Source organism: Cibotium barometz, chromosome 22 (assembly GCF_041138505.1).
Source record: "Cibotium barometz isolate CiBa-2024 chromosome 22, ASM4113850v1, whole genome shotgun sequence".
Taxonomy (NCBI): Eukaryota; Viridiplantae; Streptophyta; class Polypodiopsida; order Cyatheales; family Cibotiaceae; genus Cibotium; species Cibotium barometz.
The window spans coordinates 10,442,290-10,461,719 of record NC_141067.1 but is presented as its reverse complement, the minus strand read 5'-3'; positions in this window follow the sequence as shown (position 1 = coordinate 10,461,719).

Here is a 19,430-nt window from a genome sequence, read left to right as displayed (position 1 = left end):
TGAGACACAATAGAGGTCATCCTCAAGTCCTCTTCATTGCTCCATAGTCGTGGCAAAGAGCTGTCCACCTGACCAAGAAATTCTAAAATATATACAAGAGACTCTTATATCAACCAACCCTCGGCCATGCTTCCTTCGGGCCTTGCACTTTGCCTCACAAAGTCTTTTAAGGTCTTCATGAAGCACTCTAGGAAGAACATCCAATGTGCATGCACAGTGCCACATAAAGCAATTTCGTCCACTAAATGCACAATGAGATGTAGTTGACTTGTGAGAATGGTTCGCGGAAAAGTCTCCTCTACCAAACAAACCACCTCCACTGCCATAACACGCGCATCATCCAACATGGCTGAATCAATTGCTTTGGAACTAACATATCTGAAAAATAAATAAATAGTACGTTATACCTCATGCACGTTCATTTTGCAAGGTATAATGAAGGGTGATCTGACATGGGTTTTACATACCTCACAAGCTTGCCCATCTTATAAATACATTTTTTCAAACTCTTATTTGCACAATGGTCGATGCTAGTAGGTAGTATGAACTGCGCATATAAGAGCACATGTATGTATGGTTTATGGCATTACAAAATTTAATTTCAACGTACAAGACTTGGAAAACACTTACTTAGAGCATCTTGTGCCAATCGTGGGACTTCAACCCAGATAGTTGCTCAACGCCTCTTTTCTTAGTGGTTGTAAAGGCTCCCTTCAATGATCTCATGCATCCAGTGGGAGTATGCAAAGTGGTGATGGCCTGCTTTACACGCTTCTCCTCTTTCTTTGATATAATCCATGGTGCAGGCGGAAGACGAACGTGCCCACCCTCCTCTTGTACGCTAACATTGTCTCGTTTACTAATAACATGTTTCCAAATACCAAATCCCACATTCTTGAAGATGTGCATGGGATCAAGAAGATGGTTGATCTTAAGATGGGTCCAATATGGTAGCCGAAAAAAAATGGAGTACCTACACAAGGGATTGTTCTATGTGATCTTTAATCCAATTAGAGACTACACAAAACAAGATTGAAAAACATTACTATACCTAATCATGCCATCTGGAGGAAGAATATTTGACTCCCAAATACGCTTCCAATCTTTTGCACGAAGTGTTTGTGGAGGAATGTTACTCTTACTAGCAACATATTTAGGATGATCTGACGGGAGAAATCGATGATGATTATCGAATATGGTCTTACACAAACCGTCAGCATACTCATGTACTAAGGGCCACAAACAGGACATGCATGTTTACCTGAATATAAGTTAGAATAATAAAGTCAATAGTTATAATTAATATAGTCAATAGTATTAGAGTAGGGAGGTAATTAGAATTCTTACCAAAACAATCGCTGTATCTTGGAAAGTCATGCATTGTCCACATCAACACTGCTTTTAAGTCAAAGTGTCGAGAGGAGGGAGACCTACTAATGTCCACCACCGCAACACCTCTCCATAGTTCCTCCAACTCATCAATCAACGGTTCGAGATAAACATCCATATGCTTGACTTTATGTTTCCCTAGAATTAGAAGGGATAACATAAGATGTCCCTTCTTGATCGCCATTGATGGTGGAAGATTGTAATTCACCAACACAACTGGCCACATGCTGTATGCGGTGCTTTTGAAACCAAATGGATTCACTCCATCCATACCTAGGCCAAGTCTCAAGTTTCTGGGCTCTGTTTTAAAGCTGGGCCACTCATCTTCAATATGCTTCCAAGCAGGAGTGTCTGCGGGAATTCTCCACATGCCATCATCCAATCGATGTGAGGAATGCCATGACATGAGCTCTGCTATGGATTTGCACTTGAACATGTGTTTGATGCGAGGAATTATAGGAAAGTGTTGCAAGACTTTACGAGGTACATCAAAACTCTTCACATCTGTTCTATACCTTGCTTCACCACAAGTGGGACAATGTCGAGCCTCCTTATGCGTCCCACGAAAGAGAATGCAATCATTGACGCATGCATGTATGCGATCATAATCCAATCCTCCAAGAGATGTCAAATAGCGCATCACTATGTCTCTTGAGGTAGGTAGTCTATTCCCCTTTGGAAGCATGTTTGATAATAGCCTGCATCCAATATCATCAATTAGTCCTAAACCCTAAACCACTAATTTAAATTTGCAAGTTAGAATGCTTACTTCAATAATGCATCAAGACTTGCATTGCTCCATCCATAAACTATTTGTATATTGAGTAGTTCAAGTGAAGCACGTAAAATAGAGAATGTGCACCCTTCAAAAATCGGTGTCGATGAAGCCTTGTAAAGATGCTCTTGTTCCATATCATTGTCGTCCATACCTTTGGGATCATCCCTAAAAAGATACCGCACCATATCATCAAACACTTCCTCTTCCACAACTTCGTGGGGTGCAGGGCTATTGTCATCCCTTTCCCACTCATCTCTGACAATAGATCCCGAAGCTCCAGCATCATCTCGTCAACGCTTTGCGTGCTCTCGCCGCGCATAGGACACCATGTAAGGGTGTGGTACTGCATCCTGCTTCAATTAGAGTATATATATTACAACTCCATTAATTTAATTTGGATACCATGAGTTATTCGAATACTATCAATTTACATCTACTCACCTCTAAACCTGTTCGATTCCATTCTCCATACATGGAGATGTGATTCAAGGTAATTCGACGTGCTCGTACAATGCATCCTTGACATCGATTACACATACACTTGATCCTTTGTCCCAACCACACATCGCGATTACGATGATGCATTGTCTCATCCTCACCAGAACTGCTTGAGGAGGTGGATGACATTCTATGTACAAAAGAGCAAACACAAAATCATAATCAGTTTTTAATGAAAGTATAAAAAGTTCTATAAATTGCGTGTAACAGCGCGTATATATCCTTAAAATGGCGTGTATCAGCACATCTACATCCTTAAAATCGCGTGTATAAATGTGGCTACATACTTAAAATCGCGTGTATATACGCGACTACATCCTTAAAATCGCGGGTATAAACGCGGTTGTTTTTTTATACACACAAAAATACATGCGCTGTTACACACGACGACCTGTCTATACCTAAAATAACCCGTCGCCTTCTCAAAAAAACATTTTCAAACTAAGATTTCCTCTCCTTCGTCGTCGCCTCTTCCAACAGAGCACTAAACCTAAGTGCAAGGAGCAGACAAGGAGCAGACACGGGTGAAGGAAACCAGCCAAAAAGAAGACTCACTTTTTCAGAAGTGAGTCAGTTTGTCCTTTGTCGTGTCTCTTTCCTTCCATTTGTTTATGCTATTGTCTCTTTTCTTTATGCGGTTGTCTCCGTCCTTCTCTGGTAGTACTTTTGTGAACGATTGTGACAGTGGGCTTTTTTTATAAGGACGATTTGTCGGTGGTCGCTCGCTTTCAAAAAAAAATTTGTGCAGGCCGCGTGTAGGAATGTGTGTATCCTGTTTGCACAGACGTTCACGCGCATATACACACGTTTTTGGACGGGTGTATACATGCGACTGTGTTTCACCCATGCTTGCGATCCAGGTTCTTCAGAGAGATGATCCCATCTACATATGGCTTGCTTCACAAAATCATATGTGCTAGCTTGCATTTGTGCTTTGATGCAATCATGTATATACTTTTATTTTTGCAGATTCTTCATGGATCCAGGTTCTTCATCCGATCCATTTGCGTACGGCACTTGGATGATGGAGATGCTAAATCATTTTGGGCGCCATCCTGGTCCAGTTGAGCTTACAGAGTACATGTATGTCCATCCCCCTCCTGGATTGCCTGGTATCTATACCCCGCCCCCGAGTATCCATGTCACTCCACTGCCATCTATGCCTGCGAGTCCGATGAGACGGCATGCAGCTTCTCCTCTTCCATGCCCACCGAGGAGACATACCCTGTCCCAAACACACTCACGCACACCCTCCCAGGCACCATCACGTCAGGGCTCACAGCCACCATCACGTACTCCCTCACAACCACAGTCACGTAGACAATCCCCCAGTCGTGACTCCACCTGCAGTACAGAGGAGAGCAAACGCCACAGTAGGAAGAGTGGGAGTAGAGGATGCGGCAGGTACTTTGGTGGGGAGGTAGTAGGGCACGCGATGAGAGAGGAGATAGAGGGAGAAGAGTTAGAGGAGACAGTTCGGAAGAGGAGAAGATGAGAGAGATGGAGAGAGTGGTCTGCTATGATGTGACGGATAGGGGCGGGATAGTGATGGATGCGAGGGGGAGGGAGGTAATGGAGTACATGCGTGGGGTAGTATCAAACTCATATAGAAATTGTTTTATTAAATTTAAAGATCAAAACAGCCGATTAGTTAGGGAGGTGATAGAGGCTGTACATAGTCGGTACCCCAATCCCCCACATGCTACATTCTCGGATGTATGGGGAAGGACGCGAATAAGGGAGATCTTAAGTAATAAAAGATCTCACCTTAAGAAACTCGCATACGATGATGGGCTAAATGTAGCTGCGGCGGGCGGCTATCCTACCAAGAAACCTGCCACTGCGCACAAACGCGAGTGGAAGGAGGCAAAGAAATGAGCAGAGGGTGGCGTGAAGAGCAAGCAGCATGTGGAGGCACGATAGATCTAGATGGAGACCATTGGATTTTTACATTTTGGATCTGGCAGCGTCGAGTCATGGGAGGCAGAGTTCGTAAGTATCTTGCCACTTTATTTGATTGTTTACTTAATTCATTGATTCTATGATTGTTTTAATCTTACAAATTGTGTTAATTATGATACAGCGACGGGTTATGGGGAGGAAGCCCACAGCCCACGATACTGGGTATGCTCGCCGGCATAGCAGACGTGACACGTGGGCCCTCTTCAGAGCCAAGGGACATTTTACGTACGCGTAGTTTGAGATGGCCATGAGACCATACGGTCGACAGGTACTTGAAAACTCTAAACGAATGATTTTGGTTTATTAAATTACATATATATATACTTATATACTATATATTACTTGAACAGGCACAAGCTGCTGCTGCTGCACCTGCTGATGATCCTGCCCACTGATGATCCACCCGCCGCCACTGCTCCTGCTGGATGTGAGTACTACTCATCAGACATTCCGACCGATGTGAGCTCATCTGATCATGGAGGGAGCAGCGAGTCATCATCTGGGTCTGAGTAGTACTTAGACTGCTCCTGCTGGACGTGAGCACTACTCATCAGACATTCCGACCGATGTGAGCTCATCTGATCATGGAGGGAGCAGCGAGTCATCATTTGGGTCTGAGTAGTACTTAGACTTATAGTATCACATTCCATATTGAGGATGTGGTTGTATATATATTTTTGTAACTGAAGCCATGGGCTACTTCGACATATGGACTCCCTTGTATATATGTGTACACATAAAATTTTGATAGTAATATTGAATCGTGAATTGATAGTATTGCATTCATGTCTGTCTTGAATCGTGTATTGACAATGTATGCATTCATGTCGTTCTTGAATCGTGTAATGACAATGCACTAAATCTTCCTCGTGGATGGTGCAATGCACCCAAAAAAAAATACAGAGAGTGCTATTGGGTGCTGGAATGCCGGAACAGCATTCAGGTACCAAATAGCACTCTCTGGATTTTTTTTTTACTCTCTATTTGCGTGTATAGACGCGTCAACTCTGCAAAAGTCGTGTATATACGTGGATACTCTGTGAAATGCACGTATATAAGCGCAGCTAAACTGACAAAATGCGTGTATACACCCTCGTATCAGCACGTCTAAGCGTAGCTAAACTGACAAAACACGTGTATACGTCCTCGTATCAGCGCGTCTGATTACTTCTATACACACGCTTTTACACGCATGTCTCTGGCCGCGATGATACACGCGCTGATACATGGGCCCGTTACTTTTTTCCACGTCATTTTTAGCGGCTAGGAGCGCGGGTATGAGCCCGATCCCTTGTAGTGCAAAAACCAAAGAGCATCTTTGACTGAATGGTTCAAAGCTACATACAGATGCAAGTAGCCTACTATATGTTGATTTCCCTTGTAAGTAGGTGTGGAATTTAGCTTTGCGCTCATGGACTAAAAGGAAAAGGAAAAATGTGATTGGACATATGTATAATGTTTATCCGAGTGCAGGTGAGCAATAGTACCTAGGCATGTTACTTACTATGTGCAAAGGTTGTAAATATTTTGAGGATTTACGAACGGTGAATGGAAATTTCTATCCCTGTTTTAAGGCTACATGTGAAGCCACAGGAATGCTAGAGAGCGATGAGGAGTGGTATATCTGTCTCCAAGAAGCTGCATTTCAAAAAACGAGATTCCAGCTGCGTCAATTGTTTGTCATTATAATGGTTTTTTGTGAGCCTATATCCCCTGGACACCTTTGAAAAAAATTCTCCATGGAGCTTTCAGATGATTGTTTCCATTCCTTATAGCAGAGAGGGTATGAAGATGTTGGTGTTTTTCATTCTATAGCAAAGAATCAAGCTCTATTACAAATGCAAGACCTCTTACAATAGTTTGGAAAGCAGTTGCATAATTTTGAAGGGTTGCCTATTCCTGATCAAGTGTTACCAGCGTCAATAATGGTTTGCTGATGCAAGAGATGATGTTTGATTCTGTTCAGTAGGCTGATTTGTTCATTTCCATGGAAAGGGGTCTAAAAAGTTGTCAATCAAGAGCATTTAACACATCCTTGAGGCTGTTTCTTTGAACCAAGGTGGTGTTTTTTTCCTTAATGGATCAGGTGGATTAGGAAAAACCTATCTTTATAATGCCTTGCTATCATGATTACGTGGAGATAATCAAGCTGCATTGGAATGTGCATCGTCTGGAATAGTTGCATTGTTACTTTCAAATGGTAGTACAATGCACTCACGTTTTAAAATTCTATTGGTGCTCAATGCTTCTAGAACTTGTGGAATCAAATCTAACAACGCATTAGCAGAGGTGTTGAAGCTTACAAGGTCAATTATTTGGGATGAGGCTCCAATGATACATTGGTAATTCATATGAAGCACTGGACATGAAATTGAAAGACATTATGCAGAGTGATACAATGTTTGGTGGGAAAGTTATTCTCTTTGGTGGTGACTTCAAGAAAATCTTACCGATTAGCTATACCAAAGGGATCGCATGAGGACATTATTGATGCAATGTTACGTCGGTCACATATTTGGAGATATGTGAATGTTCTAAAGCTCATCCAAAATATGCGAGTTAGACAGAGTGCCTATGATTGAACAGAACATGAATTTGTCAAATGAACAAATAGGAGATGGCTCTATAGGCCATACAAAAAATGAAGGCAGAGTGGTAATACCACCACGAATGTTGATCCATGGGAACTCCATTTTGAGTTTAGTAGAATGGGTATACAAAGATCTTCAGAGGGTGGAAGAATATAATGCTTCTTTAAAGACCCTGCTATACTTGCACCATGAAATCTAGAGGACGTTGATGAGGTTAATGAACTAGCCTTGAGTGCATTGCCCAGTCTTAAAAGAGAATACCTCAGTGCTGATTTGGTTGCTTCTTCCAAGAATGACACAATATTTTATCCAATTGAGTACTTGAACAGTTTGAACTTGGGTGGTGGTTACCCTCCTCATCGCTTGATTCTAAAGATTAATGCTTCTATCATGTTGCTCCACAATTTGGATCCTCGACGGTGATAGAAGCAGAAATCTTTACAGGTACAAACATTGGAGACATGGTCTTTATTCCCAGGGCAACTTTTATACCTACTATGCTTGCTGCAATTGCCTTTTGACATGAGAAGGAGATAATTTTCTATAAGGTTAGCCTTTGGTATGTTAATAAATATGTCCCAAGGACAAACATTGAGTGTACTGGGACTTTACCTGGCCACACAAGTATTCACACATGGACATTTGTACATTGCTATGTCACGTGTTAGATCATCTGATGCAATGAAAGTATGTGTAAAGCATTATATGGAACAGGAAAGTAGCATAGAAGGTTCAACCAAAGTCTTCACAACCAATGTCTACAAGGAGGTTTTCCAAATGGCATGAATCAGGATGTAAATTTAATCTATGCCCAAAAGGTAGAGAACAAGCTATTGATATAGCAGCTTACAAACACTAGAGACTACATTCATAGATATGTCTGTATCAATGAAGAGAATGTTTGCAATGATGTAACATGTGTAATCTATGTTGTCTTTCTGTGCAATCTTTCACATTGATGCTTCTCTCTTTGGTATTATTGAATTCATGTGTATAAATCTACATGGATTTAGCTAAAGATACCATGTAGATCCACAAAAGGGAGTGCCTCGTCATTTCTCAAGAGGTGGTTCTAATTGTTAAGATGGCGTATGGGTGTTGGTGAGTTCCTTTTTTTTTACATTTGGATAAGCAAACGTTTACTTTTGACTTGCTTTTACATACGTAGCATTATTTATTTTTCTTGCTTGGAACAAAATACTAAACATATATATATATATATATATATATATATATATAGGGAGAGAGGGAGACTTTAAAGTGTTATGTAAATGATTAGTGTGGTGAGCGTTATATTTGATATGAGGGAGACTTTAAAGTGTTATGTAAATGATTAGTGTTGTTAGTGTTATATTTGATATCAGGGGTATATTTCTTAGAATGCAGATGGCAAGGAGATTATTTTCATTTATTTATGGTGATGGCCAAGATATTAAAGGTAATTATTTTTTACATTGCTATAATTTAGGTATTATTATTTTCTATAATCTATGTAATATTCATGGCTGAATTGTAGACCCTCGATTTTGGAAAGGACAAGTAGCAGCATCTCTAATTATTGAACTGTTAGAGAGCACCGATGTTTTACGGTATATATAGAAACCTGTTTTTTATGTAGCTTTTGCGTTTTTTTTATACATTCTTTTCGCAACGGGAATATCTTTATTTTTTAGAACCCAGATTATTACTGGGTTTGTATGGTCAAGACCCTTACAATGAGAGCTTTGGGCTCTTTGGAATTTACAGTCTGAGATTACAAAAGATCGCGGATCAACTTCATGTACATGTAATGTTTGTGGACTATGAAAAGCCTGATATGTTAGATTTTCAAGTCATAGGCAACACAAAATTTTTTAGTTTGTTGTCTGCAAGCATGTTCAAAACCCATTCGCCTCAAATATTAAGCCAACAAATAAGTTCTATAAGGTTTTGCTGTTTTCCTTCTTTTTTCCACGAAAAGTTGATCTTGCATTAGCTAATGTGTTTTTCTTAAATATTTTTTACTAGATTGAGGTGAGGAGTATAGGCTTCCAAGGAGAGATAATCCAGTTGTCCAAATATTTTTTTAAATCTTTGTTCAGGTGTGTTGAGATTGTCAACATTATATTGGGTTGAAATGCTAGCTGTTTATTTACGTTAAGTTTGGTGCTTTATTCAATGAAATTAAGTGCTTTAGGAGCTTCTATATGGAGATATATGTTTATACATAGGTTGGCAAGTTAGGGACCATGGGACCCATCATGGGCTTCAAATATAAGGCTTATCCCTACTTACCCTTCGAGGACGAGCGTTTCTTTTTCTTAGCAATTGGCTGGAATTAGAAAGTTAAAAAACACACACATCCGTGCGTGCCATCACTTTCACAATGACGGCTTGAACCCGTGACCTTGGGACTCTAGAGCAACACCTCTCTATCAAGATGCAATCTCAAAAGCTTGTCAATTATTCTTCTATGCATGCAAAGTGCATAAGTGAACATTCTTAAGAGAGATAGGAAGAATGGGATCCCAAATGTCTTCTTTATTCTTGAACTTACTCAGATCTATAGAGTCTCTCATTGGGACTCTCCTTACTGGTGGTGGTCCCAAATTGCTCCACTCTTTTGATCCCATACCTTCCATACAATAAATGCAAGGATACTTTGCATTAGCCCCGTTCATTATTCCAAGCATACATTTGATAGTCTTTAAGTCAGCACCCAAATGCCATTCCACTTTGAAATTGCCAACTCCATCAACTATCAACATATCTCCAGTACTTTGGGATTGAATGATATTAGGGATACCTGTGTGGGAGGACAACTATTTGAGAATTTGATGATTTTCAGTTGGTATCTAAGCTGCACCAACTAACCAAAGCTCCATCTCCGACTGTATTTTATGTTCTGGTTCCTCTCCTCTACCATTGTTGTACTCAATTTCCCTGTTCATGATGGATATGCTCACTCTTTCCATCTTTTGTCCTTTTTGGACATGTGCCTCATCTAGCTTCAACACGAAATTTAGCACACCACCACATTCTTCTACATTAATTTTATACATATGCACGATTGCAATTTGTACTTTTCTAAGATCCACCCATATGTTGTTGAATGCATTATAGACAAATGTACTCTTTTTCTTCTGCTTCTCATAAGGCAGTATCCCTTCAATATGTATGTACTCTCCAAAAATACTCAAAATTTTTTGATTCATAGCTGTCCTAGCAGTAGAAACTGAAAGGGATCTAGGCAAACCAAAAGCTCTTATTCTCTTGCATCAAAGATTTTGGAACCATAATCCAGAAAGAGCTTGGTAACCTTTGCGACTAATACCCACAGTGTCACAAGTCTACTATTTATTTTGGTTTCACAATGGTCCTTAAGTCTCTTACCAACTCTTTGAGAGTAAGATCTCTTAAATTTGTATTCTCTAGAGATTGAAGAATTCTGACGAGGTCTGCCTTGTTCATGGTGGTTTCCATGAGAAGCTTGATTCTCTCCTCATTTCGATGGATATTAATACCCGAAATGTGAAACACATTTCTTTGCAAGGTGGAGTCTCCTCTTTTTTGAAGAATTCTGACCAGGTCTACCTTGTTCATGGTTTCCATATCAAAAGCTTGATTCTCTCCTCACTTCAATGGATATTAATACCTGAAATGTGAGACACTTTTCTTTGCAAGGTGGAGTCTCCTCTTTTAGCCCCACTACTTTCAGACAACTCACTTATATTCTTTAAAGTTCTCTTCCTCTCTCTGAATCCTCCTGGGGTTTCTTTCAAGTTTACTAGTTTCTCTTTCAAGGAGTGGTTTATAACTTCTAGCTCTCTAATCTTATCATAAAGCTCTAAAATAGTTTTTTGAGATGTTAATAAAGTTTCTTTCACTTGATGCATTTGGACTGAGCACATAGAAGATGCAGAATATAACTTTATATAGTAACCAAGCAAACCATCAAAACCATCTCCAACAAATCTAATCAAGTTATGAACATCTACAAATGGAGGAGGTCTACCAATTGAAGGATCATTGGGATAAATACTTCCATCCACCCACAAATCAATGTGTTTTCTTCCCTCTAGTCGTAGTCTGTTTGCCTCATCTTTGTCCAACAATGCTCGGTGATGAATACTTCTCCAAGATGAGTAGACCTGATCTATGTTAATAGCAAGTCGTTCTCTTGCATTGAGTAAAGAGTTAGAGATAGAGAATAATCCACTATGCAAGGGTATAACATAAAAGAATAGAAGAGAAGAAAACACACACACACACACACACACACACACACACACACACACACACACACACAGAGAGAGAGAGAGCACTCAATTGATGATGAGACAAAAAATGGACATGTTTTGGTGGAAATATTTGTACAATAGACGTTTCAAAAGTTCAAATAACATTGAGAATAATGACTAAAAAGTAGCTCTAACATAATTTAAGGAATGTTAGCGTTTATTGTGCCCGTCTCTTCAATGCTCCAAAAGTACTTCTAAATGGTCAAATTTGGAGATCTCATTCTACTAAAACCTCAACTAATTAGTGTTTTAATCAAAACCGTAAAGGACCCATTTTTCTTCGTTCTTGGCCCTAATGATTTATTTTCTTCAGTTTGCTTATAATAATACTTGTCATACAGCTACTGGTCGATCACCTTTCAAAATTGTGTATGAAAAATCTATTCTGACTTCTAGACTTTCCTACAAAATCGAGGCTTCTCATCAATTCACTGTCGATTTTAGTAGCATTCTGAATGATGTAAAACATCCTATTTTACATGCTCAAGAACAATATGTTAAGAAAATAAATCGTACACGTAAAGCTCTCTCTTTTGAAATTAGAGATTATGTACTTTTGAGAATTGAGAATAGTAGACTTAAGAGTGTTGAAAAATTCCGAACTGTTAAGATTGCTCCAAGATTTTATGTACCTTTTAAAGTGATTCACAAAATTAATGATGTTGCTTACAAACTTGAATTACCTTCTCATTGGTGCCAAATTTATAACTCAGTTCAATGAGCTTATGAAAATCTTTCAGGGGATCAATTCCCACTCATATTGTGTATGAGGAACCACCTCTTATTGACGGTAAAGAAGAAGTTTTGATTTCAGAAACTATCATTGATCATCAAATTACGTCAACTCATACGAAAAATCAATATATCAAATATTTGGTAAAGATTCAAAATCATCCTCGTAAAGATGCAAGATAAGTATATGAGAAATACTTTCGTGTCTTCGTTGAGATCCTCCATTCTTTTCAATAAACCCACAATTAAGAACAATTCCAAACTCAAGCAAGAGAATATTATGAGAATATATTTTAAGCTCTTAAAAATATTATTCTACACTTAGATCATTCAAGGACGTTTGGATTATCTTTGCGTCATGCCAATTCACGTTAATATCATGGGTTATGCCATTATAAATATTAATATGTTTCGTATACATTGACGTATGATTACAACCTCTAATGTTTGTTATACTTGGTTTGTATGGAAGGGTGATTCCTAGGTTACTTACACTTGACAAACATGTGTGGTGATAGTTCGTATACTTATGGAACATTTGTTTACCAATTTATTGTTGTTGTGGATTCTCTAGCATTGCGAATACTGGAATCACCTCGGAGAGAGCACCCACCAACCTGTTTACTCGAAACCAGATGCCACCCACGAACAGCAAGGAACTTTGCTTAGCCACAAATTCCAACACAAGTGTGCAGTGAACTCTAAGAATAGATGATGAGCTACATGACACACCCCGCCCATAATCTCCCCAATATTGGACAGAACACACCACGTCCGAAAAGCCTCGAACAATGAACTTGGAACAGATCCAGTTCATAATCTCTGTTGTACCAAGGATAACCATGTCATGCCAGATGTCTAATGCTTGGAACTCCGATTCACGGTCTCCATGCACCAGTAAGTGGAGCTATAATCAACCCCCTCTCCCGCCCCACAAGGCTCTTCTGACTAGTAGCACATGGGCGGGAACTGCATGTATACTCGAGAAGTACACCATCTGGGTTCTCCTGAGCCGGCAACGCCCTGGGAGCCCTAGAAGTAGTGCTAGAATCTATATCAATATCATGTGTCGTATCTCTATCTTTTCTCTCGGATGAAGCCTTGCCCTTGGTCTTGTCCTTCTTCTTGGACAAACAATCTTTGGACAAATAGCCTCTTTTCCCACAAGCAAAGCAACGACTCCGACCTCCGACTTTCTTTTGAACTGAGGAAAGTGCTTGGTCAAAACTGTTGACCTGACACCTTCAATGTACCCCGTGAGAAGAGCATGGACGACTCCTCCAAAAGTAGAGCTAAGATCATCACAATCCAACTGAGTGAATGTGACCTGGCACCGCAAAGATAAGAGCAAAGAGAAATCACATCATAGTCCAGAGGAAGCTTGGTGACGATAAGAGCAACCAACTGAGAAGAGAACAAAGCAACACCCATTGCCAATAACTAGTCATGGATAACCTTGGCCTTCATGAGTAAAGACTGCATTGAATTGCCTTCAAGAAATAACAAACCATAGAGCTGCCCTTGCAAGGTAACTGCCCTCAACATCGATGTATCTCATGCAAAGAGATCTCCAATTTTGACCGTACCTGATGAGCATTGGTGAGAGTTTGCACGGCCGGTGAGACCTCCTCGGTGATGGTCCGCACAAGCATAGAATGCGCCTTCGAGTCCCGATTCTCCCAGTCTTGTAATTCCACAGCAAATTCATCCTCCTGATCTTGAGTCCACTGCCTCTAGAGTTTTGAGGACGCTCGGGCTTCCTTTCAATACCTTGAACAATGTCCCACAAACCCTTGTGGATGAACCAGATCCGCATCTAAAGCTTCCAATAAGCATACACTACAAGGGATTGGGCTCATACCCGCGCTCTTAGCCGCTAAAAATGACTTGTGAAAAAAAGTAGCGGGCCCGTGTATCAGCGCGTGTATAATCGCGGCCAGAGACATGCGTGTAAAACCGCGTGTACAGTACCTCTCAGACGCGCGTATACACGGGTGTGTAGCCGCGTTTTTTTACACAGACGCGTTAATACACGCCCCTATACACGCTTCTTATTATATTAGACGCGCTTATACACGGGTGTATAGCCGCATCCTGTTCAGTTCCCATGTCCCAGACGCGTTTTTACTTGCGTCTATACACGCGTTTCTTTAATTTAGATGCGCTTATACACGCATTATTGCCAGTTTATACGCGTTAATACACGCGTAATTTCCAGGGTATCCGCGTAGATACACGCGAGTTTTAGCAGTTTTGACGCGTTTATACACGCGAACAGAGAGCAAAAAAAAAAATCCAGAGAGTGCTATTTGGTGCCTGAATACTGTTCCAGCATTCCAGCACCCAATAGCACTCTCTGGTTTAGGGTTTTTGGTGCATTAGACCATCCCATTAGACCATCCACGAAGAACATATGCACGAGGGAGATTAAGACAAGAACGACATGAATGCATACATTGTCATTACACGATTCAAGACAGACATGAATGTAATACTATCGATCAATCAATTCAATATTACTATCAAAATTTCATACATGTATACAAGGGAGTCCATATCTCGAAGTAGCCCATGGCTTGAGTTTACAAAAAAATATATACAATCACATCCTAAATATGGAATGTGATACTACAAGTCTGAGTACTACTCAGACCCAGATGATGACTCGGTGCTCCCCCCATGCTCAGATGAGCTCACATCGGTCGGAATGTCCGAGGAGTAGTGCTCACGTCCACCCTCTGCAGCGGCGGCCGGTGGATCATCAGCAGCTTGTGCCTGTTCAAGTAATATATAGTATATAAGTATATATATATGCAATTCAATAAACCAAAACCATTCGTTACGAATTTTCAAGTACCTGTCGACCGTATGGTCTCATGGCCAACTCAAACTGCGCGTCCGTAATACGTCCCTCGGCTCTGAAGATGGCCCACGTGTCACGTCTACTATGCCGGCGAGCATACGCAGTATCGTGGGTTGTGGGCTTCCTCCCCGTAACCCGTCGCTGTATCATAATCAACACAATTTGTAAGATTAAAACAATTCATAGAATCAATGAATTAAGTAAACAATCAAATAAAGTGGCAGGATACTTACGAACTCTGCCTCCCATGACTCGACGCCGCCAGATCCGAAATGCGAAGATCCAACGGTCTCCATCTGGATCCGTCGTGCCTCCACATGCTGCCTGCTCTTCACGCCACCCTCTGCTCGTTTCTTTGCCTCCTTCCACTCGCGTTTGTGCGCAGTGGGGTAGGTTTCTCGGCAGGATAGCCACCCGCAGCTACATTTAGCCGGTCATCGTACGTGAGTTTTTTAAGGTGAGATCTTTTATTACTTAAGATCTCCCTTATTCGCGTCCTTCCCCATACATCCGAGAATGTAGCATGTGGGGGATTGGGGTACCGACTATGTACAGCCTCTATCACCTCCCCAACTAATCGGCTATTTTGATCTTTAAATTTAATAAAACAATTTCTATATGAGTTTGATACTACCCCACGCATGTACTCCATTACCTCCCTCCCCCTCGCATCCATCACTATCCCGCCCCTATCTGTCACATCATAGCAAACCACTCTCTCTATCTCTCTCATCTCCTCCTCTTCCGAACTGTCTCCTCTAACTCTTCTCCCTCTATCTCCTCTCTCACCGCGTGCCCTACTACCTCCCCCACCTCCCCCACCTCCTCCACCAAAGCACCCGCCGCATCCTCCACTCCCACTCTTCCTACTGCTGTGCGGGTGGAGTCACGACTGGGGGATTGTCTACGTGACGGTGGCTGTGAGCCCTGACGTGACGGTGGCTCTGAGGGAGCACGTGATGGTGGCTGTGAGGGTGTACGTGAGTGTGTCTGGGACGAGGTATGTCTCCTCGGTGGACGTGGAAGAGGAGAAGCTGCATGCCGTCTCGTCGGACTCGGAGGAATAGACGGCACTGGAGTGCCCTGGATACTCGCGGTAGGGGTATAGACACCAGGCAGGGAAGGAGGGGGATGGGCATACATATACTCTGTAAGCTCAACCGGACCAGGTTGGCGCCCAAAGTGATTCATCATCTCCATCAACCAATTGCTGTACGCAAATGGATCGGATGAAGAACCTGGAATATCCATAAAGAACCTGCAACAAACATCTTCATGTACATCATGGGCTGTCTCTTGACTCACACAAATATCATCATTCAAGTCAGTTGCCTGCAAATCATGAAATCTGAAACGCCGCAGTTTTTTGTCTGCAGAAACGCGTGTATACACCCGTCAAAAAACGCGTGTATACACCCGTCAAGAAACGCGTGTATACTCGCGTGAAAAAACTCTGCAGACAGGTTACACGCGCTGCTACACGCGTTCGTACACGCGACCTGCGAAAAAAATTTCTCGAAAAGACCGACCCCCCGACAAAGACAGAATGTCCTTATAAAAGGACTAGCCATTGTCGCCCCTGTCAGGATGCAGTAACCCAATCGTGTGCAAAAAGACAAACCCAAAGAGCAAAGAGCAAAGTAAACAAATCTGACAAAAGAGACAAGGCACAGGACAAAGTGACTCACCTCTGAAAAAGTGAGTCCTCTCTGCTCCTTCTCTGCTCCCTCCTTCTCCCGTGTGTGTGCTCCTTTCTCTGCTCCCTCCTTGCTGTTGGAAGAGGCGAAAACAGGCAAAAACGCATGCACTGTTGATTTCTTAGTTCAAAATCTATATTTGGGGAAGGCGGGCTGTTTTTAGTTTAAACATACCGCCGCGTTTATATTCGCGTTTATGAACGCGGGTATATTCGCGTGTATGTAATTTTAGCTGCGTTTATACACGCGTTTTGCAGAATTTAGCCGCGTTAATACACGCGATTTTTAGGAAGTAGCCGCATTAATACACGCAATTTTTAGGAGATAGCCGCGTCAATACACGCGATTTTGTGCTTTCATTAAGAACATATAATGATTTTGTGTTTTCTGATTTGTACACAGGATGTCATCAACCTCTTCAAGCAGTTCTGGGGAAGATGAGACAATGCGTCATCGTAATCGCGATGTGTGGTTGGGACAACGGATCAAATGTATGTGTAATCGATGTCAAGGATGCATTGTACGAGCACGTCGAATTACCTTGAATCACATCTCCATGTATGGAGAATGGAATCAAACAGGTTTAGAGGTGAGTAGATGTAAATTGATGGTATTCAAATGACTCATGGTATCCAAATTAAATTAATAGAGTTGTAACATATAATTTGATAAATTGAAGCAGGATGCAGTACCACACCCTAACATGGTACCCTACGCGCGACGAGAGCACGTAAAGCGTCGACGAGATGATGCTGGAGCTTCGGGATCTATTATCAGAGATGAGTGGGAAAGGGACGACAATAGCCCTGCACCCCACGAAGTTGTGGAAGAGGAGGTGCTTGATGATATGGTGCGGAATCTTTTTAAGGATGATCCCAAAGGTATGGACGACGATGATATGGAACAAGAGCATCTTTATAAGGCTTCATCGACACCGGTGTTTGAAGGGTGCACATTCTCAGTTTTACGTGCTTCACTTGAACTACTTAATATACAAACAGTTTATGGATGGAGCAATGCAAGTCTTGACGCATTGTTGAAGTAAGCATTCTAACTTACAAATTTGAATTAGTGGTTTAAGGTTTAGGATTTAAGACTAATTATAATTGATGATATTGGATGCAGGCTATTATCAAACATGCTTCCAAAGGAAAATAGACTACCCACCTCAAGAGACATAGCGAGGCGCTATGTGACATCTCTTGGAGGACTGGATTATGATAAAATACATGCATGCGTCAATGATTGCATTCTCTTTCGTGGGACGCATAAGGAGGCTCTACATTGTCCCACTTGTGGTGAAGCAAGGTACAGAACAGATATGAAGAGTTTTGATGTACCTCGTAAAGTCTTGCGACACTTTCCTATAATTCCTCGCATCAAACACATGTTCAAGTGCAAATCCATAGCAGAGCTCATGTCATGGCATTCCTCACATCGATCGGATGATGGCATGTGGAGAATTCCCGCAGACACTCCTGCTTGGAAGCATATTGAAGATGAGTGGCCCAGCTTTAAAACAGAGCCCAGAAACTTGAGACTTGGCCTGGGTATGGATGGAGTGAATCCATTTGGTTTCAAAAGCACCGCATACAGCGTGTGGCCAGTTGTGTTGGTGAATTACAACCTTCCACCATCAATGGCGATCAAGAAGGGACATCTTATGTTATCCCTTCTAATTCCAGGGAAACATAAAGTCAAGCATATGGATGTTTATCTTGAACCACTGATTGATGAGTTGGAGGAACTATGGAGAGGTGTTGCGGTGGTGGACATTAGTAGGCCTCCCTCCTCTCGACACTTCAACTTAAAAGCAGTGTTGATGTGGACAATGCATGACTTTCCAGGATACAGCGATTGTTCTGGTAAGAATTCTAATTACCTCCCTACTCTATTACTATTGGCTATATATATTAATTAGACGGTTTGACTTTATTATTCTAACTTTTATTTATATTTTAACAGGTTTGAAAACATCGGGTAAACATGCATGTCCTGTTTGTGGCCCTTCGTTAGTACATGAGTATGCTGATGGTTTGTGTAAGACTATATTCGATAATCATCATCGATTTCTCCCCTCAGATCATCCTAAATATGTTGCTAGTAAGAGTAACATTCCTCCACAAACACTTCGTGCAAAAGATTGGAAGCGTATTTGGGAGTCTACAACTATTCTTCCTCCAGATGGCATGAACAGGTATAGTGATGTTTTTTCAATCTTGTTTTGTGTAGTCTCTAATTGGATTAAAGGTCACATAGAGCAATCCCATGTGCAGGTACTCCATTTTTTTCCGGCTGCCATATTGGACCCATCTTAAGATCAACCATCTTCTTGATCCCATGCACATCTTCAAGAATGTGGGATCTGGTATTTGGGAACATATTACTGGTAAACGAGACAATGTTAGCGTACGTGAGGACTTGCGGGTCGCAGGACGTATGCGTCAAGCTTGGCCACGAGAGGTGGGTGGGCACGTTCGTCTTCCGCCTGCACCATGGATTATATCAAAGAAAGAGGAGAAGCAGGTAAAGCAGGCCATCACCACTTTGCGTACTCCCACTGGATGCATGAGATCATTGAAGGGAGCCTTTACAACCACCAAGAAAAGAGGCGTTGAGCAACTATATGGGTTGAAGTCC